At 39.4% G+C, this 27,429-nt stretch overlaps 1 pseudogene; it reads right to left on the minus strand.

Annotated features, from left to right (window-relative positions):
- Positions 1 to 257: 257 nt before the first annotated feature.
- Positions 258 to 27,249, minus strand: LOC122359530 (annotated as a pseudogene).
- Positions 27,250 to 27,429: the final 180 nt, after the last annotated feature.

Consider the following 27,429-nt stretch of genomic DNA (forward strand, 5'->3'; position numbering starts at 1 on the left):
GTCTCCAAGCTAGGCACAAACAGACTAAGACAGTGGGGGAAAAAAAACTAAATATAATTAAAAAAAAATTATAGACAAAATAAATCAGACACTGTCATTAAATTATCAGTTTAGTGCCCTACATTTAACCCAGTCAGCTTCTGCCTTCCGGTAGGTCAGGCTGAGTGAAAGATCAGCCTGTGTTAAACCTATGGTACTTCTAGACAACATTATGTAAATTTACAGTATACAGTTTTGGATTCACCATGCAAGAATACTTTTTTTTTTTTTCTCCATTTAATAGCTCGATCTACATCCAGAATAATTTACATAAAAGGACATGTTATTGAACCGGAGCTTGGTGGGTGATAACCGTGGTGTTCAAGTGCATCCAGAAGAGCAGGAGGAAGCTGAGGAGGAAGTGGAATGGGTCCGGGGGGGTGGGGTGGAGGGGAGCATGTAGGTGTTGTGAAGGGTCCTGTGGGTACGATCAGCGACACTCCCACACTTTTACTGTTTGATCTACGCTCCCGGTGACGACGTATGGAGCCGATTTGTGGAAATCTGTAGAGATGAGAGGCAGTAATTTAGGATCACTGATATGAACTCAGATATTATACAAAGATTAGTGATCGACCAATATCAACTGTTTCTGTCGTTCTTTGTGCTGCCTAATTCTAGCAATTTATCACATAACTGATAAAAAAGCCAAAGATATTGCTTGATATAATAAAAGACACTGTGTAAAAATTTACATTTTTACACGTAATCAGTCCAACATGGCAGCATTAGCTCAGCCAAGATAAGCCAATGGCATGAGATTAGGGTAAGGGTTACCTATTCATTTGACCAATGGAAGAAGAGGGCAAACATTGTAAATGCAGATTGCACCAGTTCCATTTGATGACGCTCATGCCACAGAAATGACACATTTCAACTTTTAAAAAGGTACATAAAACACTTCAAATAGCAGGATTCACAAGCTCAACCGCTGTCAAGAGACCTGAAGCCTCAAACGAATGCACCAAAACCATAGCTTCAAATCAATAGTCTGGAAGACTAGTGCTGTATACTGAAGTGCTTTTAAAAGCAAGTTTGAAGCTTCACATGAGCCTACAGGGGAGCTGGCTGAATAACATCAAGCATCTCTAGAGAGCTACAGTGCCTTGATCCACTAAAAGATCTGGACTCAGGCAGTTTAAAGACTGGAGGGTTCAGCGTCCTCTCTGCACACTGCTGCCAACGGCTGACAGGACTCTCTTTGTAGAGTAACTAAATTGATCTTAACCTGAGAAATCACTTTTTAGGGAAGCGAGGATGTGCTGTGTACACTTCTAAAAGGCATCTTTACCCTTACTTGGTCAACAAACATCTGATATGCATTTTAGAAACCAATGGATGTTTATACGACCACTTACCCAGAGAGGTGACAAAATGTTCATGGGCACTCAAGGTCTTCATGCAGCGCTTGTTTTTGTAGTCCCAGATCCTCAAAGTCTTGTCATCAGCACAGCTCACGATGAACTTTCCTCCAGGGTGCACAAGAACCCCACGGACCCAGTTATCGTGGCCAACCTGAAGACCAACCAAAATGTTTCAGATTTGGCCAAAAGCGTCAATCTTTTCATGAAGTCACATTCTGCAAAGCAATTTTACTAACTTGACTTACCAGTGTCATAAGGCACATGCCAGTGCTCACATCCCACATCTTGATAGTCTTGTCTCTGGAACCAGACAACAGGAAAGGACCAGGTTTCCCGCTCTTCTTGGTCTGGCAGAAAAAAACAACAACAGCGAAAATATTTCTACTTTCTAGTTACATTTAGTGTCACTTTATGTTTTATCCTGTTATCTCACTGAAAAGATTCATTCTGAAACCATTGTTTTTGTGTCAAAAAAATTGCATCACAGCAGCTTCCCCAACACTGATATATAACAAGTGTGTGAATAGATAAATATTTATGTTTTTCCTAGAAAAATACAATAGTTTATGGGCAAGTCTTTATCCCATAACAAGGTTACACAAACAGCTTTTTAAGACTGATGCAATACAAATAGCATCATTAGAGACAGCAGAGACTCTAGCAGAGGCGCAGATATCCAGTCACAACAGCACTCTAATGAATGATGGTCCTTTTGATACCACACCTGAAAATAGACTACTCAGCCATTACACATCTTGTGCAGTCAATGAAAAGGGGGATATAGCAAGAGCAGAGGTGTTTGGGTGATAATGTATTTAGATAGCTCTGTGAAGAATGGACAATCATTACATTCAAGGCCTTTTCTATTATTCCCCCTCCATAAAGGCCAACTCTGCTTTGGTGAGGGGGGGTGGGGAGAGTGCGAAGAGACACATTAAAAACAAAATTGCTCTTGCTGAGAGGTTGGCGTGCTCAGGCAAGTGTGTTCAGGCACACATTTGTACCTTTAGACAGCTGCTGTAATGACATACACAGGGCTTTGTAATTAACATCTGTGACGGTGTTACTGGTGTCAAGAGATTGTTTTAATTTCACCTGAACAGGTTTGACAAGAAAAGAGCGGCTGACTAAATGTGTTCATTTTTTTTTAAACACAGGAGAAAGTTTCCTCTACATAACAATAGAAATTACTGTGGGGGTTAAAGGCTCTGTTCCACATGCTAGGAGGGCTAATGCTTCATCAGATAAAGATGAAATTAGACACGGTTGATCATAAGACTAGCACGAAAAAAATTTAAATGGTACTTTCTTCACCTTAGGCCATTAGCCAATACCACCTATGTCAATTCACAGACTATTTCAAAGCGTTGTACATGACAAATTTAGATAGAAATCAAAAGGAGCTATCAAAATGTGTTTAAAGGGCACAGCACAGAAGAAACCAATAAAAATCTCCAAACATCTGGACAAAAGATAATACATTGATTATCTACACAAACAAAGATCCATTGATTCAAACCTTTTTGTTTTTTTATATGCAAAGTTAACAGAAGTGGGCAAAAATGTGTTGACCTGTATTAGCATCTAAAAGCCGGTTTCTTATAACCTCTTTCAGGAACTCTGCACATTATGTGTTACTCTTATCAATAACCAGTGATGGACCAAAAAAGTACAACAGTAAAAGAATAACACGTATGATTTTCATATACAATAATCAATGCTACAATTCAGCATTAAGGTACAGTTTTGTGAGCAAATAAAGGGCAATTGTTTACTGGCAAGAGTGTAGTGGGTTCACTGAAAAGAACTGTTAATGCAAGCGGTTTCAAAAGGAATAAAAAAATTACAGAAAATAAAAAGATGCCTGCCATTAGAAATGTTTTTTTGCTCTCACCTCTGAGCCAGTTGCCTCAAGGATGGTAGGATGGGCGCTTTCAGGGGCCCAAGAAATGCACTCCACAACATGCTCATGCTCACGTAGCTCTGCCTTGCATTCTTTTGTGGCCACCACCCAAAAACACGCACCGTCTGGTCATTAGAACTACTAGCGATCAGGGTCCCGTCTTGGTTGGGCGCACCATGCGAACCCACTCTCTGTGACCGGTGAATGTTTTGACACAGTACCTGTATTGCAATGCCAACAAACACAGATTTCACCACATTTAGCAGATTCAGGAACATTTCTAGTATAAATGTTTGCAAATTCACATCTCAAAAGAGTTTGCAAGTCATATCAGAGGTTTCCATTACAACACGAAAAAATGCTTTGTTCAACATTTACACAGGTGTTTTTCAGCTGAAGAAACTCAATACAGTAACTAAAAGGCCTGCTATGTTGGAGCAGCCTATGGTTAGTACATTAATCTGAAAACAACAAACTTTTTTGGCCTTTTAACCAATATATACATTTTAAGAAACCTGGCTCAATGACTTACCCAGTGGCCACCTCCCACATTTTAATGGTTTTATCTCTTGAGGCAGAAACTATATGATCTCCATTGGGCATAATAGCTACAGATGAAACATTATGGTCATGCCTGAAAAAATAAAGCACAAAATTAGGTGTAAAATATTTCAGACTGCCCTGAAAGAGTCATCTAAAGAACCACCAATGTCTGAGATGGATACATTGAATTCATGTTTCAATTCAGTACATAATAAACACAGTTCCACCACACAAATCAAACAGTCATGCACATTAACATTTTACAATGAGTGCTTAAGCTTTGAAACATATTGAACAATTTAATGGAGAATAAGATGCTGCTAATTTGCCTTGGGCTGCTTTTTGTTCTCGCAGTGTGCGGGGAAAGAGATGAGCTAATTACATAGGACGCCATTTTTAAGCTCTTGAATAGATGATGAAACTAAGTAGCCTAGAAAAAAAAAAAAAAAAGCAGTCTTAAATATGGGGGGAGAACCGTAAAATGTTATCTCGTCTCGAAGAGGATAATTAAACTGCTGTCCAAATCTCCTAATCTTCCTCTAAAGCAGCCGACCCACGTAGCGAGACGGGCGAGGGAGAGCGTGAGCAGAAGGGGACTTGCAAACAGAAGGAAGGGGGGTTCCTTTGCCACCTCTTCAAATCTGCGCTAGAACAGTCTACCCTAGTCTCAGGGCAACATGCCAGCTTTAGTGATGGGTGTAAATTACGAGCCTTTGGATTTGTGGATATTACAAGCTGGCACACGCATTATTTGGATTATTACCACTCAGGATTTATGCATTTTTTATATGGATTAAAAAATGACTTGAGGAAAACTCTTGAAAAACATTGATTCATTTTTGTCTAAAAAAATGACTCCAAATCAACACAGCGGGCACACAATCCATCATTGCGGTCCAGAATCATTGCAAAAGCACACATGTATTTTGATGCACAGTGTAAACGCAGATAAATCTAATAAAATATTTGTGCATTTTTTCGCATGAAACTGAACTGCTATGAGAAATAGTGGCTGGATGGCAGAGAGTTATGCCCCCATCCCCCTTCTCTTCACAGCTTTTCACACCGGCAGTTTTTTTGCTTTTCCAAAACTGTGATGAGGACGTGACCGAGCTGAAACAGGGGGTTTCTTGACACTTACAGTGTTAACTACCCATCTAACAGGGGAAGATATGTTGACATAATACAGAACCCTTAAGACAAAATGCTAATTCACTTGTGGTGTGATCTCCCATTAGAAAAGCCTGAAGGCTCACACTTCAGAATATAAACGTACAAAGAAATTAGGATTTTAAACATGGAACACATTCTGAGAGCAAGAACAGGATCTTTCGTGAGAGTGAGGGGAAAAGAGACTAAGCGATCAAAAAATAAATCTTAAGAAATGTATATAAAATATTCACACTTCCGTGTTTCTCATAAGTAGAAGTCAAAGATTTTCATGATTTACAAAGCTGATGACTGTTGAAATATCGCAGTCTGTGAAAGCGGTCCATGAACCATAATGCATTGATAGGTATTTTTTATATTATCCAAAGTGATTTAAACATTAAAACGATTATAAAAAGTATTATAAAAACATCAATGAACAACATAGTAATATTTGAGAAAATGTGTTAAAGGATGGCTTCTAATAAAGGAAGAATCTCTTATGGATTTGTTGGCAAGCTGGCACATTAATGAGCTGCATTCAACACCTGCCTCCTGACACTCTACTCCCCCCTGAGACGCCCCTTCGCTCCTAACAGTTCCCAGAACCAATGACAACATATGACACCACGCTCACCGTGCATTGTCCTGATACACTCGAAGCCCTGGAAGTCCCACAGCTTAATGGTCATGTCCGCTGAACAGGAGGCTAGCAGCTTTCCAGTATGATCAAAGGAGATGTCCTGCACAGAGTCTGTGTGGCCCTTTAGGGTCCGCTCAAAGTCGCCCGTTTCATAGTCCCATACCTGGATAAGGCACAAAACACAAGCTCAATCTCTTCTTCAATAATAATAATAAAAAAGCCATTAACCTGTTTGGCATAAAAGACAGGTCTGGGCTTGTAGATGCTATTATACATATTTTCAGTATAACATTTGTCTGGCAGTCAGCTTTTAAAACTAACATTCAGATTGCCCTCTGGATATAATTAATATATTTCATTCAGACTTTATCTGCCTCAAGAAAGAATTATCAGAATTTCTTCCCATATTAACCTTACAGTATCTACCACACTCCAAGCAAAAACTGTGGCTGAATATTTTGACATCATGTTTTCCCTGAAATTCAGTTTTTCATCATTTTCTTTATCATTAAAGCATTTCTGTCAAGTGAGGCGAATGTTATCAGCTTGTTCGCCTGGATGCAGCAGTATGATAAACAGCCTCAGGGCTTAATGTGAAGATCAGGTTTCAGCAGTTTCTAGGCGGCAGACACACAGGGATAAGCTCTGTCTGCGGCACAGGGGCCAGTGACAGAAGCCCCTTCCACCTGCTTATCTGTCTCCTGCTTCCAAAGAGGAGACTGAACCCAACCGGCCGTGTTCTGACAAAAACAGGCACACAAAAAGCCTGATGTGGCACACCTGGGTTAGTCAAGCCACGTAAGCTTCACCCATGTTGCTGAGACTGCAATACTATTATATAGAGTATTCTACTTATATCTGCCCTCATTGATCTGTCTGCATGTGCCTGATCATCAACTTGCTCACCTTGACAACAACAAAACTGTAGGACCACAGCAAACCAAAGCCAGCATTTTGGCTGATACCATTGTGGCAATAATTATTTTCATACAAAAGGCAGATAATAAAAAAAAAAAAAAAAAAAAAGCTAATTCTGTAATTAAATGCTATTTTACCTAAATTAATGACAAATGATTTAGTTTTTTTAATGATTCAACTGAACTTATGCCTCAACAGTAGAAATGTATAGCATGTACAGAGATTTAGTAAACATAAAAAATATTATATAACTATTAATGTACTTATCTATGTACGTTTTTATAAGTCTGATAAAACATTTGTGCATGTAACTGAATTGTCATGTGAATTAGTGGCTGGATGGCAGAGAGTTATGCCCCCATCCCCCTTCTCTTCACAGCTTTTCACAATGGCTTTTTACAAACCTGTGGTGATATCTGAATTAATGAATTTAACAAATAATGAAAAACTGTACATATCCATGGGAAATGAAAAAACTATTATATTCTAAAAATCGACTATGCAATGCTGCATGAACATATAGGTCTTATTTTTAGACTAGAGCGTTGATATTTCAGACAAACTGTGGCAACATATGACTGCATGTTTGAATGCATGTCAAATGTACATGTGCATGTATAAAATATCACAGTTATAACACACACACACACTGAACTGCAAACCATTTGACTGATTCAATAACCAGGCTAAGCAGAAGCAGAGATGTCTTTTCAAGTAGCTGTCAAACTGCTGATTAACATAAAAAGAAGAAAATGTTCTGCCACAGACGTCTTGCCACATTTACATTACACTGAGCAAGGTGTGAAAAAAAAAGCATCTGGTTGCACAGCTTCAGGCTTCCTGACAATTAGCTCTGGATATGTGGATGGAGAGAATGGCACAGAATATAACTGGACCAGCTCAAGCTGTAATGTTGAAGGGGTGCCCATGCTAAGATGGCGAGGACTCGAGATTTTAGGGAAGGGTTTAACAGCACAGAGTACAAAACTAGGGCACAGGAGGAGGGCACAGACAGGTTGGTGGCCATAGCTGCCGGCATTACATGAATCACTCCAAAAAAAGCAAGCGTTCTATAAAAAAAAAAAAAAAAAAAAAAAAAAAAAAAGAATGGAAGAACCTTTTGTACAACTGATACCAAATAAAACAGAACATAAAAGAGGGGGAAAACCTGCATATATTTTACATCCAAATTATTTGTCTGATCTAAAGAATAAAACATTTCTTGACCGTTTAAAAAAAAAAAAAAAAAAAAAAAAAAAAAAATGTTACCCACCAAAAACATCCTTAAGTGGTTTAGACTCAATTTGTATCTGTCCTTTTGCAAGCGTCAATGAGGTTGTGTATGCGGTTGCTGGGCACGATTATGAGCGGCAGGCAACCAGAAATAGGGCTTATTACAATGGGAATGCCACACTGCTTGTGCGGACCTGTGTTTTTTGTGCGTCTCATGAGCCCCTGTATAACCAAAGCAGCAGAGAGAGTACAATGGCTGCCTGCAGTCACATTTCCAGCTCATTCAAGACAGCACTATAATTATGTCAGGCAGCAAGGCAGGTGAGCCAAAATTTGAGGGGCTATTTTCACACTGTAAATGATGATTTATCACATCAAATCCATCAGAAATGCAAGATCAGTTTTGGAGGCTATGAGAGATTTTAATAAACCACAAAAGACACAGAAGACCTCACCTTTATCGTTCGTCCTCTGAGGCAGAAACTATGACGCTGAAAACAGGATGGAAAATGACTCTGGTGACAGGACTCCTGTGACCGCTCAGGCGTATCTCTCAGGAGGACGGGGAATCCATTCTTTGGGGTCTCGCTTCTGTCCAACTGGTCCACCTAAAGTAATCTCTTCTTTTGCCTCATTCAGTTTTGATTCTAATTCCATCACCTAGCAGAAGGCATAATAGTTAGGTAAGACTCATCATTACAGACATCAAATCGCATGAATGAAAGTGACATTTGTGGATTTGGATTTACAGCTGCAGTTGAAATGCAGCATTTTTAACCCTAAAATTCGGCATTTCAGAGCATGAATAGTCAATGACTCAAGGCTGCCTCCATGGTTCTTAATAGGATTTGCATTAAATATGAAATGCACAAACCTTTTTCTGTAATCTGATGACTGAAGTCCATTTCTTTTCCAGTAGACCCGCATACTTCTTATCCAATTCCTCATTCTGGTGACAAAAGATGACAAAAACATTACACCTTAAAAATCATTAAAAAAATAAATAAAAAGGCACAAGAATTACATACAGCCTTAAGCAAAGGAGGAGGCATACACCTATCACCCCAGTGCCAACTGTAAATTCCCTCTAAATCCCTTCACATGGGTTAATCTCTGGCAGACAAAGAGCTTACCAAGATTACAATTACATAAACACAGCACTGTGAAAAATTAACTTTAGGGTGCCTGGCACTCACTAGACCTCAAAATGAGAGAATTTATTCCCACTAATTTCCTCTAAATCAAAAACATTAATAGTAAAAAATAACAAATACAGTACCCCTAATGGGGTGTCCAATATCTTACGTTTTATATGAATAAATAAGTTACAATACTACATCTACACGGATGTGACCACTGTACAGAGATACCTAGTTTTAATTAAATTTGGTAGATTTTTACATTTAAAAATTATATGCCTGAAATCCATTTTATCCTCTGTACCTTCCGCATTGTCAAGAAAAAGAAAAAGTGATTGTTTAGAAATAATGGATGCTACTGAAAGCACAAGCTCCCGAACACTGTGGAAAGGAGGAGAAAGATGTGCGGCTGGCGGTTTTCACGTGAACTGCCCTGAAGACTGTATACACTGGACACAACAAAGTGACCGTAGCCAATGATTTGTACTTTGTGTCAGTCTGTCATAATTAGAATGAGGGTCTGTTTACTGGCAGGGATTTGTCCAAATGCATTTCTCTGCAAGTACCCTATAAAGCTATATAGCGTCAACAAATTTATGCAATTTAATTTATTCAGGATATACTATGTGTTACATTTTAAAATAACATAGTGTTATTTTACATTTTATTCAATTTCTGTACAAGAATACTGTTAGCACAGTTTTTTTTTTTCATATTTCATTCACATATTTTCATTTTCTATATCTATGCTTGTGTTTTGTTTATTTCCTATGCTGATCACCTACAAATATCACCCCAAGCATTGATTTATTTTTTTTAAATCGAGCTATTCAAGTCATCTTATGATTTCTCCCCTCTCTTTATCGCAATGCAAGTTTTTTTTTCCTCAATATTGTGCAGCCCTAATTATAATTCATTATATTAACCTATATTACATTACATATACACACACACACACACTTACAACTCCACCCATTAACTCTTTAAGTCCAATTCTGAGATATAACAAGAATAAAACATAGCATTTCCAATCCAAAATGCAATCTCACAGTCTCAGCCAGAAAGCAACATGCAGAAATGTACACATGGCTTTCTCTAGACTGTTCTCCAACCATCAAAAATGCTAAAGCATCAAGCAGCTCCCAGATCTATGGGTATTGAAAAAACTCTGGCGCAGACAAAGAGAATAAAAGAAGAGAGGCTCTTCTGGAGAAATATCAGAGGTGTCCAGAAGAACAGGTGCTGTCTGTGTGAAGAGAAGTGAAGTGCGAGGGGTCATGTCATGCATCTCTGAGGGAGAAGGGCAGTTAAAGCCTCTGCAGAGGACTGATCCACCATCTGCCTGGACCCTCTGCTATGTGTGTTGGCCAATGGCTAAATACCAGTCCTATCAGCCATGCCAGGCTCTAATCACTGCCGTCTGACAGTCCATCAGCTTCCTCCAGCCCTCAGAGAGCCACTTTTCATCTACAGTTATGCCTAAAGTCACAAACCCCTGCCACCACTCAGAACATCTTAACAGCTGGAAGGATCGATGATGAAATCTCTTCTGCTAAATGAGGCTGTGTTAATAGCATTCTGGTTAATTAAAGATAGCTTTTAACACCACAGACCACCCCTCTGTTCACAAATCTGATCAATAATTCATGCTCTTTCTTCCCTGTACAGAGGAAATAAACCGTTAATCTTCTGTCCAAGCAGGAGTGTTTTCAAACAAGTGTGACAAGCTCTTGCATTTCCAGATGGCATAATACAGCAAGGTATTTTCTGCTGAATTTGAGTAATTCTCCTGGTCTTCCCTGTGATAATGGAGAGACACCATTTAGTATGTCCCTTTATCAGCATGAACCATCTTTGAGACAAGAGGGAGCGTCGAGTTTTACATCTGCCACACATCATAATTATCTCTGCACTGCCTTAATTCAGCACGTGTGCCGTCAGTCACAACCTCACACAGAGGCGCCAATTAAATGGGGAATACTTCAAATTAAGAAATATTGGTTTGACTGGGGTTTAAAATGGAGGGGGGTTCCCACACTTACCATGTCTAATTCCGCCTCCTTTTTGAAAACTGAATATGCCTCTTCATATCCATTGGAACGAAGGTAATCAGCTATCGCTCGGTTTCTGAAAAACAAAGAAAAGGCTAATTAGTTCTCTTGATAACCAGGCTTTATGATTGTGGATAAAAAAAAAAAAAAAAAAAAAAAAGAGCTGTAGTAAGTGCTTTCGACAACTAAAAGAACATGCATGTCTGAGCAGATATTCATTGGTACACTGGAATTTCATTATGGTAGACAAAATAGCTACTTATGGAAAACTGCTTAGGCATACATGGAGAATCAGCCTTGATAAGAAGAAAGTGTGTCCAAAGATGTGTCCTTAAAAGACATTTATGGAGGTAATTTGTTGGATTAGCATGTCTGGATCAATCAAAACCAGAAAGAAAGCATTATTGGTAAATTACTTGTATTATAAAGGAATTGCGTACTACTACTTGTATTAATTAATTAGAAGTATATATACACACACACACACGTTGACGTAAGACACACACACACACACACACACACACACACCATTGGGAATGACTGAAGCAAAAGATCTGCAATTTCAATAAAACATGTCAGGAAAAAAAATATTTCCAGCTAAAATACAATGTGAGCACATTCACAAGAAAATTTAAAAAAATGCTTCATACTTAAACAGGGAAGGAATGTGTCAGTTTAAAAGGAAGCTGCCACCTCTGTTTTCAACACATTTTGAGCTGCTGAGGAGTCAGCAAGACTGTGGTGAGCGGAAGATATTCATTGATAGTGGCGATAGTGAAGACAAAAGAAGGCTGTCAAAGACGCCACTCTGCTGTCCAAACTCTTCCTGGCATTGTGATGGCAGAAGGATCCACAGCCATGAGAGAACAAGCAGCCCAATATGGAAATGCTGTTTCCACGAGACAGCCGCATTGTTCACATGTACTCTTAAATCAAGATCAAAATCAAGATGGATAAAAGGAATTAAAATATCTATAGTCCAGACAACAAAGAGTCTAACAGCACACACAGGCAGTGGGAAAACTCTGGGTGTGGCATGGTTAGAGAAAAATGATAGGATTATATATACAGTATGTATTTGGTGGATGGGCCAGTTCACTACAGAGCAGACAATGAAGTGACCGAGTTCTAACACCATATCTACTGCAGCCTGTGACAGTGAGGGTGTTCTGATTAAAGCCAAGGTCAGCGTGAGGTTATCTCTCATGTGACAGGCGGCAGGAATGAACTACACACTGCTTCATGCTGGAGGGAACGTGTGTGTGCGCGCGTGTGTGTGTGAGAGAGAGACTCGACTCTGCTTTCAGTGGGACATGCTCGACAGATAGCTTCCTAAAAGACACAGCCGAACAACAATGCGTCTTTGTGAGTCAAACAGCCGTTCAGCAAAAACAAAACTGTGATGATTATGGAAATGTACATTCTGGAAAGTTTTGGGACTGACAACTGCAGTTAAATGCAAGAGAGAATACCCTGAATTAGTGTGCTGTGTCTACATTGTTATACAAGACTGGCGATGACAAGCAAAGCCATGTTTTGCTACTGCACTGCTGTTGTGGATGACAATAGGTCAAAACATTCAGTAATCATACCAAATTCAAAATTATAACATTTTTTAACTGCCTTTTGTATTATACCACAATTAAATCACTCTTTCTGGCTGCAAAGTATGAAAGCTTGCTCATTCAATGAAGTCTTTGAAAGTTTAAAAGGGACTTGCTGTTAGGATAAGTCTTTTTGCAAAACAAACATCATTTACAGACAATAATAGAACAGCTATCGTGAAGATCATTAAACAGCAAATGCAAATACATGCTTATAAGCTTCTTTGAAGCATTTAAAAACAGCAAGATGAACTACAATGAAGACAAGAGACAACTACATTTAACTGCAGTCTGTATGTGACCACAGTAGCTATAGTCCTCAAAGCGGAAAATCTTTTTGAAGCTCTTTAGAATTAAGATGGCCAGAATACTACGTTCCGGCGATTCATCTTGGATGATGTGTTGACAGACAAAAACTAAGATTGTGTCTCCTACCAATAACAAATTGCCTTCAATTAGCTCCCATTATGAGGTAAAGTGCCATGACATTTAGACCCCCAGATCTCCCCCGTCTCATGCTAGTCCTCATACACCTGCCTACCCACTGCTGGAAACATCATTCAAAGCCAAGATTACGATTATAGCCAGCAACAATAGCAATTTTTGGGAATCTTGCTATTTGCGGAGTCGCAATCAAAAAAAAAAAAAAAAAAAAAAAAAAACTTTCCAAGCTTTAAAAACCCTTCCAGCTCTGGCTTGTAAGAAAGGACATGTAGTTCTGAATACAGCGAGAAAAAGAAAACATTGTGAACAAACAAATGAGTGCTCATAGCTTTGGGCTGGTCTCCATGGAAACCGAGGAGAAGGCAAAGAAGCGAAGCAGTGATGGACCTGAGTGGGCAGAGATGCTGAAAACAAGGAACAAAAGAAACTCTTCATTAATAGAGGGCTTCCTCAAACTAACAACTGTCTAACAACCAGCAGATCTGCATCCCTAGTCAGCATTTTTGGGTGACATGGGAACATCTGAATGTTCAAACGCAGTAAGTACCTAGGATAACACATCAGGTTTTTTGCAACATGAAAAAACTAAACAACAACCTTCTTCATAAAATGTAACAACAGCCAGGTAAATAAGGCCATAAGATTTTTGGGACAGAATCAAGAAATTCAGTCACAATGGAATTTTACTAAATAACATAACAGAATATAATTTAACTGAATAAATCAAACATTGTGCCACATATAAAAACACAACTTGAACTACTGTGTGTCTGAATATTAAACCGCAAAAGATTGCTATTTAAAGTATACATGTGTCTCATCTTCATGTGCCCTTGACTTCGCAAAGGAGTCCGCTGATTTCAATAACTGTATACTGCTTTTGGTAATTAATTAAACATCAGCTAGATCGAATAAGGTAATAGTAAGGGAAAAATCATTTATGTTTAGTTAGAGTGAGATGAAATTACATCAAACGGTTTTTGTACCTAAACAATTACAGCTCATTTCTCTCTCAAACAAACAAGGCAGCATGCTTCAGTGGCTCCTTTGCTTCATATCGAGTTGAAATATGATCAGGGCTGATTTTCATGCCACCATGGCCAGTTTCTATGATGTTGGGAAGGAGAATACAATTGCTTTGTTGTCAGCTTTCAAAAGCTATGCGTCAGTGCAAGAGTTTCTTTATGAATCCAACTGTCTTTGAATTTTGTTTATGATATAGATGGTTTTGTTACAGGCCTGAAAAAGTTGATCTGTTTGTTCGGGGCTTGCATAACTTCCATTTACCAGAGTTCCATGGAAATAGGATAAAGAATCTGCTAATTATAATAAAGAAAAGGCTGTCTGCTCGGAAAACTGCTTGTGGGCAGACATTAGCAAATACATGTAGTACAAAATATAAAATAGGAAAATGTAGGCATTTAGATGCTAAAGCATTCATTGTGGTGTTAACAGCATCTACCAACTATATGAGCTAACTCCACCTCCAAAAACCAAAAATCATTTTCGTAGGGGTCTACCACTTTAATACATCCTTAAAACTGCAAAATTAAGGCTTCAATAGAACACTTCCTTTTTGGTAATTCAAATTTTATTAATTAAAACATTAAAAATGGAATCCATAAAATTTTGGAACATGGAATTGGAGGCAAATAAAATGGATTTCATAACTTTCGTAACAGTAAATTTAATCACAGTATGTTTTAGGACCACATGACTGAATCTGCAGCTGTAAATCTAAAGTAGGGCGGTGGCAGTATGTGTGCAAGATGTGTAAAGTGAGCATGAGAGAGCGGCTGCAGGAGAAGAGGCGAGGAGCATTACCTCATTCGTTCTGAAGAAGAGTCATCCCGCTCTAACATCATTTCCGCTAAGTGCTTGCTTCCGGATCCACATCACCACTGCCAGCCAGACAGCATCCCATACCCCTCCCACATCGACTCCACAAACCCTGCGCATCACTCCTCGGTAAACAAACACTGTCTTATCAGTCTGCGATGAGCCCCTGTGGGTATATCTTGTCTGACTGCCTCTGGCGTGTGGATTTGCTTTGCTTATTATCCAGCTGCCATCGTGTATCAGAGCACAGCATCACATGACTGCAGAAGTCCCTTTGCAGGCTTTGGGAGATGGTAACCTTTGTACAAAAAGAAAAAGGAGTCTGATCTCTCCTGCAGCTATCCTGTACATGAAACAACATGGCCGACAGAAAGTGGCTTTCATCAAAGCCAGCACTCTCTCTGTGCAGCTCTATCTAGGGATTCTACAGCAGAGCTGATTATTCCCTGACAAAAGGCACCTGAGCAGAGGTTGCTGTGTTTCTGCTGAGTAAGCACACACAATGTGTTCTGAGCATCCAAGTGGACTTTACACAGGTTTCCAGTAAGAACCAGTCGGATAAACCTTTTCACTCAGTGTCTAACCAGAACAAATGAGCTCCCAAAACCAATGACTCAAAGTAGTGAACCTAAAGACATAATGCAGGAATCACAGAACATCTAACATTGTTTGACCTATCCAGTGTGCTGTAGTATGGATGAAATAATGAGTCTCTTTGAGAACTGATGACTAACAAAGACATAAAGAGGAAAACCAAAAAGGGAACTTGTAACAAAATCCATGATTATAATGGATGCACAAAAAAAAAAAAAAAAAAAAATATTGATAGTAAACACCCTAGCAACCAAACTTCACTACTAACTAAAGCCCTAAGTATACATTGTACAGTTGAACGCATAGCCTTTCAAAGTGTACTCCATTTGAAGTTGTGCACACATTTTTCCCTGTCAAGTCATGATTGATAACATTTTTGAACTCTTCTAAACCAAAGCTTAGCGGTCTCATACCCTCTCACTCACAAGTACTTACAATGTGAGTGTGTTGATGCAATCTTCAATTTGTTTGGAAAAATGTAAAAAAATCAATGCGCATATGACCTGACTGTATAAAGTACACACTGTTACAAAAATTGCGTTGGTGTGTGTACAGTATACAGTATGCTCGACCTGTATACTTTTAAATACATTAAACATTCAAGTAGCAGCATAGAAACATCTTAAATGTCTATTCTGAAAATCATTCAATGCTACATTGTAATACCTTGAAAAATTTGCCACTACAGAGAGAGAAAGTCAAGTAACTGGTAAAATAAAGCATACAGATCTTATTTTAGTGATGCGATGAATGTAGGTTAATTGCAAATGCTTCATGTTCAGGCAATTCAGAGATGGCAGACCTTGAGTTAGTGTACGTAAAGGGCACAAGCAATTGGATGTGAGTGTGTGTGCGCACAGCATGGGAGGTTTGAGCCAGCTGTCTCACATACACGCGCACAGACTCTTTCACAGAAGCGTTAATGAGATTTGGGAAGCTCCGGAGAGGCCACACCCCCTAAGACGACTTGCAGAGCAGGGTCTTAACACTAATGCTGTGTTTTTGTTTACAGTCATTTAAATAAGGTCCCAAGCCATGGCACAATCTCATGTATGCACAGGCGCATACACACGCGCACACACACACACACGCAGGCAGGCAGTCAGGAGCAAAGGGATTTCCACACCCTTTCGAGAGGAAGCTTTAGATTACGCAGTCACATTCCCCTCGCCGGTATGAAGGAGTGGTGGTTGGCACAGTAATCTCTGACTGCATGTGGCACTAATGCATGTATTATGCGTGTAAAGCTTTGCTCGGCTCCTCCTCAGGAATCTCTTAAGCATAAACAACTACAAAATTGCCATTTAAATGCCACCTAATGTTTGAACCTTTTCTTAACATCAATTTTTGGCATTTCAATTACCCGTTTCAACCCTCCGCAATAATACAATAAATCCCTGTCTGAGGTCTAGACTGACTCTAGGGATGCTGAGGTAGCATCTAAGCCGATGGATGAAGCCCCTAAAAGCAGCAGAAGGGCCGTCACCTCCTCTGTGTGCCAGTCTGCAGATTAAATCCATACTGTTGATGGGATTCCTGCTGACTGGCTGGCGGCAGCTCCATCAGAGCTCACCAGGGGCTGGCAAAGCAGCTACGCTTTAGAATGAGGTAGAGAGGTGGTCTCCAGGGACCATTACTGCACACACCTGCCACACCTACAGCACAAAGCTAAACCATGGCTGTCATGATGAAATGAGTTTGAACTATTTAAAAAAACGTAGATAAATGCTATCGTCCCTTTTCATAATTTGCTAAATTTTTCCTGCTCAACCTTGTTTAACAGAGATTGCAGTGCGGAGTTGAATTTAAAACTGCTGCCTAGGCTAAGAATGAGCATTATTTAGACATCGGCTATTTGTAGATAATGCATTTCTCAATTAACTTGCAAATCTGTTTAATTAGAATAAAATCCCAAAGCCAAAGAAGGTAAGATCTATAACAAGATACAAGCACTACAATTAAAATAGAGACGGCCTAGAGCACATTTTCTCTCAATTGTAGAGTCAACAGCAATATTTAGCTCCTATATAGGAGAGAAGCCTGACCCATGAGCTCACACTGAGAGAGTTAAACTCTCGCTCTAGGAGAACAATGACTCCTGAGACACTGTTAACATGAAAACAGCAAACCTTCCATCATAAATAACCACATATCCGTTATACCAACACTTAAGGTCTACTGAGCAATGCACAGTGTTTATTTTTACAACAAACCCTTGCAGGCTTCAATCTGCAAAGGGTTCAATGCATAAACACAATGTGCTCTTGTATGAGAGGCTCTATTATGATTTTGTAACTAAATATAGCCTTTTTAAGATGTTGTGCCTCCGTATGACCAAGATAAACATCACCAGGAATCCTGGCAGTTTTGTTTGTGAAACATGCAGTACTCTTAGACTTACACATGTGATGAAGGCTAGTTAAACTCTGCTGTTTAACAAAATTCATTTAAAATAAACATGAAAATATGACTATGAATGAAAACTAACCAGGCAAAGCTCATGAATAAATCTAATCTAAAAGTCAGGGCCAAAGTGAACAAAACCTCTTTGCGTGCCCCAAGAAAAGATTTTGAAAGGGTTCAAGTATCGTTTCTGTATGGCTAGCAGCTGAGCTCTATGCATTGAGAAAAGCCTGAATAACTCGAACAACACAGATTCAATTCATGTGCTCTGTATGAAATCTGCCAAAGAGGAAAATAGACTGTTGAGGCATGCGGTCAGCTTGTCACTGCCTCCCATTTCTCCTCTACTTTTGTCCTAATGAATCCAGCAGTAATGCATCAAGATGCCCCTGTTATTCTACCAGCATTCACAATAACAGCCCAGCATTTGCTGCCAGTCTAGCAAGACTATTGACATTCATGGTAACATTCAAGCTGCAGAGAATGGAAAGTTAACCTGATTTTTTGACTTTAAAAGTAACATTCAACTCTTCAACAGAAAATCCATAAAGCACAGACTGATCATCTCCTCTGCTTTAATGCCAGTTTCAGGATGAAGTAAACATGAAACAATAAAAAGAGTACAACTTACTGTCTCAACAATTCTGTCTCATGCAGTCGCTCAATTAGTGTTTCAACCGTGGAAAGACATCAATATAACAGCTTGTAAACACTCACGTAACATGACATTTACCTCAGAAACAAGCAGAGTAATGTAGCACCAACTGACTCATGTATGTTTTATAGCAATAACTGAAAGATTTTCCACCTTGAGAAAATGTAGCATGTTCCCAAACCAATATATATCCAGAATGATCAATATGGAATTAAATAAAAATCAGAAATGAAATTGAAACTGGATACGCTTCTCACATTAGGATAACAAAAGATAAGCTCCTGCAAATCAATATCTTCATTAGGTTTTTCACATACTCCGCTATGGATGAGGGGTAAACAGCTTTACATATTCAGCTGGTTTTAATCTCTGCCTCATTACCTCATACTGATGATTAAAAGCTCTTATCTATTCACCTTATGCACGTTCGAAGGTTAATTACTCTGTGTTTGGGACCTCAGGCCAAATTTATCCTCATATAGCTGCAAGACAACTCAATAACTAGACCAAACTAAATTAAAACAGCATTTGTTTTCACTGCATTTAAAAAAAAAAAAAATCCTGACAGCAGCTACAATCTCTCTCAAGCACATTACGATGACGGCTATCCTGATGGGACACAAAAGGGTCATTTATGTCCAGGCTTTGTCTAGACCTCCTGTAGACATCTGCTTATTGATTCATCATGACAGTGAACTGGTGATCTTTTCAGCTGTCAGACACCCTCGTGCAGCCATGCTGTACTTCACTGTGATCAAAGATTTAATGAGTTATGAGCGCTTCTCAGATAGGTTTATGATGATGTCTGTTGCACATACACATATTTGCTGATGTATTCTCTATCATCTGTCTTTGCTGTGTGGGTTTGTAAACTTACAGCTCATCACGTTGCCTCTGTGACAGCACCATGGTGGCGACGGCGGGGATGGGACGGGGTGGGGGCGGGGGTCAGGTGTAGAGTTTGCAGCAACTGCTGTCTCCTTGGCAGGAGATCAGAGATAGGACGCCGGGTCCGGCTTGCAGGGTGGTCAGCAGCTCACCCCAAACACTTCTCCTTAAATTCAGTCTCCAGGAACACCACGCATTGACAGCCTGCAGGCATCTACCAAGCAGTCGCTCCCTGCATCTGTGGAGGAAAAGGACACATGTGTCATTCACAATAACGGACCTCCTGGTTGGAAACAGAATGCAAATAAGCACAGTCCAGATGAGTAGTGGTCACACAAGCTTAAGGCAACAGTGGAAATATGCTAGTGACCCTGTTCCTGTGACGATAGCTTTGGGGGCTAACACACATTTCATCAGGTGTTCCATCTGCTCCATTTCCCCCAGCACACATCTCATTCTAGCCTGCATTCATTCATTCCTCTCTATCAGCTGCCATGTGGAGCATTTTGTTCTGGACTCCTGCTGCCCCTGTCGGGAGCTCTGAACACGTGTAAAAGGGACCGCTGACCCAGATTTTAGCATCAACCTACTTCTGCACTCCAGTGAGATACAGTTTGACAGCAACAAGCAGGACTCAGAGTTTCTCTCAGCTAAAGAGAGAACACCATCTAGTCAGGATGGCTACTTCACAACAAGAGTATTATTGTGTGTATACATGTCACAGTATGATTTATTTATAATAGTTTAAAAAGTCAAATTTCCCTTAAGTAAATATAAAACAGATGGAACAACGGGTGGGCAAAACAGCCAAATTATTTCACTTACAGGACTTTACAAACCATTGCTTAAAATACTACGAAGTATTTTAAGTAGGGATGCACTGAATACCGATGCGATATCGGTATCTGGTATCGACCTTGATACCACATTTTCTAAAGTACTCGTACTCGTTAAAAGTCCCCCGATACCGGGGACCGATACCACAGTCTATGTTTGAGCGGCGTGTAGGTTAATCACAAGCGCCGAGTGCCCCGGCCCCAGACCCCGGCTGCAGCTCAGAGCGGGTAGAAGGCGAGGCGAAACATGTCAGCCGTGTGGAACTATTTCAAAGTGAATGAAGGCGACAAAACAAAGGCGGACTGCAAATTGTGCTCAGCGAAATTGTCAGAGGAGGCTCAAAGGTAGCGCATTTAACAATTATCAGTACATTGCACTGAGTGACCAGCCACTCTCGGAGGTAGAAAATGTGGGATTCCTGCGTCTCCTTCATGTTCTGGAGCCTAGATATGATGTCCCAAGCCGCCGCTACATGACTGACACGGAGCTGCCTAAACTACACGACTCCGTGAAAAAAAAAAACATATCCACAGCCTACTGCAAACCTCCTTTGCGTTTAGTTTCACCACGGATATTTGGACAAGCAGTGTTAGCCCGTGTCGCTAATTAGCCTAACCTCCCAGTGGATAGGCGAGAGTTTCACGCCGCAACGAGCCATACTACATGCGAAACAATTCCATGGCTCGCACACCAGCCAGGCTATAGCGCATGTGTTTGAGGAAATGCTCCAGACATGGGGTATACCTAAAACATCAGTACATGTTGTACATGTACATATATTAATTCCTACCTCAGTTGCACTGACTGCCACAGTTCTATGTTGGTGGATGTTGTTAGTTTATTCAAATATTGTGCACTAAATAGCAAAGATGTTTATTAATGCCCCATGTGTTGTCCAAAGCGGCAGAGTTTACAACAAACTGAAAAAAATACTTGAGTTGCACTGTCACTGTTTACATTTTGACAATTATTTATTCTGTAATATGTTGCATACAACATGTTTTCATTTTAAATAAATGTTCTTAATTTCAAACTAGTCCCTTGTTTTGTTTTGTTTTTTGTTATATGACTAAAGCTGTTACCTGTAAATTTAAATCATGTTTTTATTAAGTACTCGGTATCGGCGAGTACTGAAATGCAAGTACTCGTACTCGTTTTCCAAAAAAGTGGTATCGGTGCATCCCTAATTTTAAGCAATGGTTTGCTGTTAGAAATCTCTCAGTGATGGATTTGTTTATCCCAAACATGAGGTGTTTCACTTAAGACATTAAATTGAAGGGCTGCATCCATTTGAATAAGTTGAATCAGTTCAAAATGTGGATGCTTGCCCTCAGAATAAGAGTCTAAACAACTATGACATTGAGTATATTTTCAGCTAATTTACATCTTTAGGTGAGCAACCTTCAGGTGTAAACTGTCAAATATTGTTAAATTACAGTAATAAGAAATCACTTTTTAAAATGAAATGATAATTAGTATCAAGATGAAATCAGTATCAAGTATCAGTAAATTGACTGATACAAATTACTACAATTTTGTTACTGAGACAGTCATAGTGACTAGCTTTATGATATAGCATCTCCGCTGTTCAGGAAATCAGAATAGCATCCTGGAAACACACAGCCTGATTAATAAACAGCTAATCCAGCCATTACAGTCAGTGCTCTCTGAGACAAGTGAGGGGAAACACTAAGCCTCTTACAGACCTGCATCTTGCTACAGAGGGTCTATGGGACTACTCATGAAGAACAAGAGGTTAGCATACCGCATTCCTTACCCGAACACTCAAGAGACATTCCACACATAAATCTGACAGGTTCAGAACCGAGTAAATCTACCAAGCAGACGAAATAATGGAGGAAAAGGCAATTACAAGTGATAAAAGAAAAAAACACTTTCAGTATCTGTCAGTGCTTTAAGTATCAATATCTGACTGTTAACAGCAATTTCATATTAGGGAGGCACCGAAATGAAAATTCTTGGATGAAGGCGATCAAAAGGAAACACTGCACTGAAGGCTGAACACGAAAACATTTTTTTCTTTTTCTCTCACCACTGAATAAATTAAATAGCCAAAATGTGCTTTTAATGTTTTGTCTAGCTTTAGAAAGTATATATATATATATATATATATATATACACACACATACATACATACACACACACACACACCAACAAAGACATTTTTCAGACCCCCTTTTGAATCAGGCGTGTATTTTTTCCTGTACAAATAAATGCAGTCTTGCTGAGCAGAAGACAATTATTTAAAACCATTAAAAATATTACAGATCCTAATTTTAATACTATGTGTGACTGTTATAATAAATGTATTAATAGAGCTGTTGTAATAATTATCATAATTTTTATTGTCTTTTCTTATGTTATTTTTAACAATGCATGAAAATGTTACAGAGCAGCTCACTGTTTTAGTGCAGATTTGGACTTTGACCCTGGCTAACAAGCAGATACACAGTGAGCTCGAGCAGCAATGTCTAAACAGGCTACATGCAATCCATACATGTATTAGAAAACATAACGGTCTAATCGTTTATGGTCATTTCATGAATTCAATCATCAACCAGCAACAACCACACTTCTCAAAGACACGAGAACGGTCTTTTGCTGTTGGTGCTTGTAATGATTGTAGCATCTTTCAGGGACACTTTTAAATGCTTTTACACTGCATTAGCGCACGCCTATATTTGATTACATCACACTGTTGTTAATTTCGGTTGTTGAAAATTCTGTATTTTGTAGAGATGCCACCAAAATTAAATGAGAGGTAGGCTACTACATGAACAGAAGCACGGTCATTACACAGTAGATCCAAGTGAATTTAACCACAGCCGTGAGCTTCAGGACAAACAAGCACAAAGCGCACGTGAAAGTCTGACAGTATGTGAGCTTCGTTCATATCAATACATACTGCATTACAAAATGACATAAAATTAATGCATATAGGTATAAAACTAATAATGAAAGCAGTGTGCACGCATCTCCCAACGTTTATTCTGTGCAACAAAGCCGCCAAAGAAGAGAAGTTTGTCTCTAGCGCACACGTGCCAAGCTCAGATTTTGAAATAGACGGTGCATTTGAATACTCACGTGACAAGCACGCAGGCAAATGACATCATAGGCTATAATCGATTATTACTTCGTTTGATCATCGATGCAGAATGGTTCTCGTCCGCATCGCAATGCAACGATTAATTTTGACACTCCTTGAGTTAACGTGCTTTCAAACCAAATATTATTAATAAGAATCAGAGAACAGCCTTAATCAGCAATTGACCTGCTGGGCAAAACATTTATCTGTAAATTGCCAGATCCTAAGCACCACTTGAACTATGAACGACTAGAGAAGCTCTGATATGCTGACAGGCCTGTCATTACAATGGTTCAGATAATAACTGAAAAATACAGAGAAGCAGTATTCAAACCACCATGTCATGACAGTCTCAGTAGGTTCGCCAGTCCCAGCAGCATTACATGTGATGTGCACCAGACCTCTTTTCCCCTTTTAACTGGGTGTTTTAACAGCAAGGGCGGCAGGAGACGATGCCAGGAATGTGAATGATATGCAAAGAGCAAGAAGAGCTCTTTATCCTCCATCTCATTCCTTCCTTTCTTTTGACCATTTTATTGAAATGGGACCTGTAATGACATAGCAGCTCTTTCAGTCTTTGCCATGCAAAACATTAACAGCAGCTGAGGGAACCCAATTCAAGTAGACCCAATTTACCAGTAGCGCTATATTTGTTGCCTCCAGTTCAATTTCATATGAGAGCATGCTTTGGGACTAATCTTTGAAAATTAAATTAAGGTCAAAAAGCGCAAGTTCAAGCGACAAAGAGCATAATAAGCTCTTGCAGATATAAGCTTATACATTCTCAAACACGCAGGCCCAAGTCACACTCCGTACCAAATGGAGCCATAACATAATCCTGGCCGTTTCAGCACATAAACACAATTATTAATAAATAAAAAAAAAAAAAAAAAAAAAAAAAACACAAGATGTTATTGATTCACCATCTTGAAATCTACTTTTCACACATCAGAGCTTTTAGTCGCCATGGTGAAAGCATTACTGATCCCCACTGGCACTGAAACGCATTATGACCTCTTTGCAGATGCACATCCAGTGAACGAACCAAACCCACAGTAGCAGTACTTCATGCCACACCACCTCCATCCCAGTCACTGCAAACCGCCTTTTGGGACTCCACAAACATACAATTACCCTGCGTTATTTCAGCCAAGGGTTTGGAGGGTCTCTAGCAACCGTCTGTGTGTAGTCGAACCACACAACTGAGGCAAAAACAATCCAGTAGTGATTATCCGTTCCTGCTATAAAAAGACCAACGCTGAGCGCTAACAAGAGCATGTGATTAAGACAAAGACCGAAACAAAGAAATCAGGAATCGGCTGTGTTCTGCTCTTCACCTTTTGTTTATTAGTATGAAAATAATAAAGAGATATTTAACAAGGACCTAGACTAGATTAACATTATACAAATGTTGATTAATAGAAGTGTGATCTGTTACCAGCATTTCCCATGCATCTCAAACACAAAAAGAGTCCTGCAAGTCTGTCATTTCAATAGTTTCTTTAGTTTTTAAGACAGATGGCAAAAAGAAACATCCCTCTTTGAGGAATTGTGCAAGCTGGTAAAGACAGCCGGCCAATAAAGCTTGGACTAATAATCACTTTTCTCATTCCCTTGATGGAATTGCCATGATTACCGGATCACAGTACATTTCCACTAAGAGAATGCTGAGTAGCAGCTCATCTGAACGGCAGAGAGTTTAAAAGATCAAAAGATGTGATCTGAATATACAATGTAGCAGCATATTATTAGAAAACATGAAGTGTCATGCCAGACACTGAAATGAATGTTTCTGAATAAAACCTCATCTAGACACTGCTAGGTATAAGACTATAACACTTTTATTCAGTAAAACGCTTTTCAATAAATCAAACGCGACAGTAAAGTCATTTTATAATTTTAGAATAAATGCTGCTATTTTGAACTTTATTCAAAGGGCGCTAAATATATATATATATATATATATATATATATATATATATATATATATATATATATATATATATATATATATATATATATATATATATATATATATATATATATAAATCACACCTTACACCAAAATATTAAGCAGCACAAGTTTTCTACGCTGATCATTGAACAATAAATTGGATTAATGAAAAATTCAGCTTTTCCACCACAGGAATAAATTACATTTTTAAATATATTTGAATACAAAACAGGTATTTTAAACAGATACATCATTACTATTTAAAAGCATCTTTCTCAAATAAATGCAGCCTTCTCAAAAGTCAAGGCATCGCTACAGTTGAGTTAATACTGCTCTATGCCTGCTTAAAATTTAAAAGACACAATGACTAAATAATGCCAGCTCAGAGCCACCTCAGCCCCCAAAGCATGCAGTTGGAATTGGTGTGCATAAGCATTTGAGACACCTCCATGCAGCATTAAACAATGTGTAGACACCAAAATGCCACTTCAGAAGCGCTTCTGTCCCACCTTTACAGGGTAAATTTGGCATAGGATACTTTCAACAACATCAAACAGTATTAATGCACATTAATAATTCTGTTCAGTGAACTTAATCCAAACTATAACATGCTTGCAATCATCAGCAACCATCCATGATACCCGTCGAACAACTAGAGGGAGTGTACAGCAAACTTGGCACGATATCTTAAACCATAACTATTAGAGAACATCCAAAGCAAACAAAGCATTCACACTTTGATAAGCAACATGCATACACTTGCTTTTTTAACATGCTTACATTTGCATGCAAGATGCTGTTCGTAATGCAGCAATCAGTCCTTAAATTAGTGCATTAATTGCTGTCTACATTGTTGGGCTGATACCACGGGAGTGATAATCACATCCCATCATGACAGATCATCGGTGTCCCTGTGAGCAAGAGCAGTACCGGGTCTGCATGCATGCAAAGAATCAGCTGACCTACATTTGTGACCGGTCCAAATCGTCAGTGCAACTCTAATTGAAGCATACACGCAAACGTATAAAGCATGTTGTTGTATACGCAAACGAACTTAATTGTCATACACATCGGTTATGCTTTATAACCTTTTGAGTACACGAATATATAACAACATTAAGCTGTCCGAGCCGGGCGTCTCAACACGTTTTGAGAAACAGCCACGGTGTTTAATAAATTTCGAAGCTTGTTTGAATACTTAACATGTCAGGTTAACAGTTATCGATCCTAACCGACTTCAAATACGCTGTCTAGGTAGGACGTTCACTAGGTTTTGCAACACAGCCTTCATCGCCCTTATTCTCAACGGGCATGCAGCAAAAACCATGATTTGAATTGTCTCATTTTCCTGTGTTTAACCAAACACAACGGCACGCGGCTGGGTCAACATTAAACGTAACATTTAGAGGTGATAAAACAGAGGTATGCGTTGACACGGGCGTTAGCCAACTGTTGCTAGCTAACATGACATTGATGAAACGACGTGTTGAATCGCCGACAACACCGATCTCTGACGAGCCGCTAAAACCGTACACCTTAGCGGGATGATTTCTTACATTTATAGCGACGGTGTTCAAACGGCGCACATCCGTGGAGCTGTCGGTATATTCACGACTAAAGAAGAAAAAACAGAAGCTGAAGTATTTCTCCAACGGCCGCATCCGCCATTTTGAGACATCGAGAAAAGGAGGCGCAAAAATTACAGCTACAATAGCACTTCGACCGGCGAGTTTTATCAAACACGACCGCGAATAAGCTGTTCTTACCCTACAGAGTCAGCACTGAAGGTTATTCCTCAGAAGACACCGGTAGAGAACGGAATAAGTGTTATTTTCGTGTTGAAAAGGGGGGCTGGAGTCTTGGGGTCTGCTCCTTGCAGCGCCGCATTCGCCTCTACGGCACGGGAGCGCGCATGGGCTGACTTCAGCAGGCGGAGGCGCGCACGCCCTTCAATATCACACCCTCCTTTCAAATACTGTGGGCGTTTCTCTAATAAATACGCACCTCGTCGCCTGGTTTTGCGGATGACTTCAAAAACGGACCGTGAAAAATTATTTCTCACATGAGCCACATCAATGACTTTAATCTGGGTACAATCAGAGCGCGTGACCTTTATTTGTGAG

This window comes from Puntigrus tetrazona, chromosome 15, assembly GCF_018831695.1.
Source record: "Puntigrus tetrazona isolate hp1 chromosome 15, ASM1883169v1, whole genome shotgun sequence".
In the NCBI taxonomy this organism is placed as follows: domain Eukaryota; kingdom Metazoa; phylum Chordata; class Actinopteri; order Cypriniformes; family Cyprinidae; genus Puntigrus; species Puntigrus tetrazona.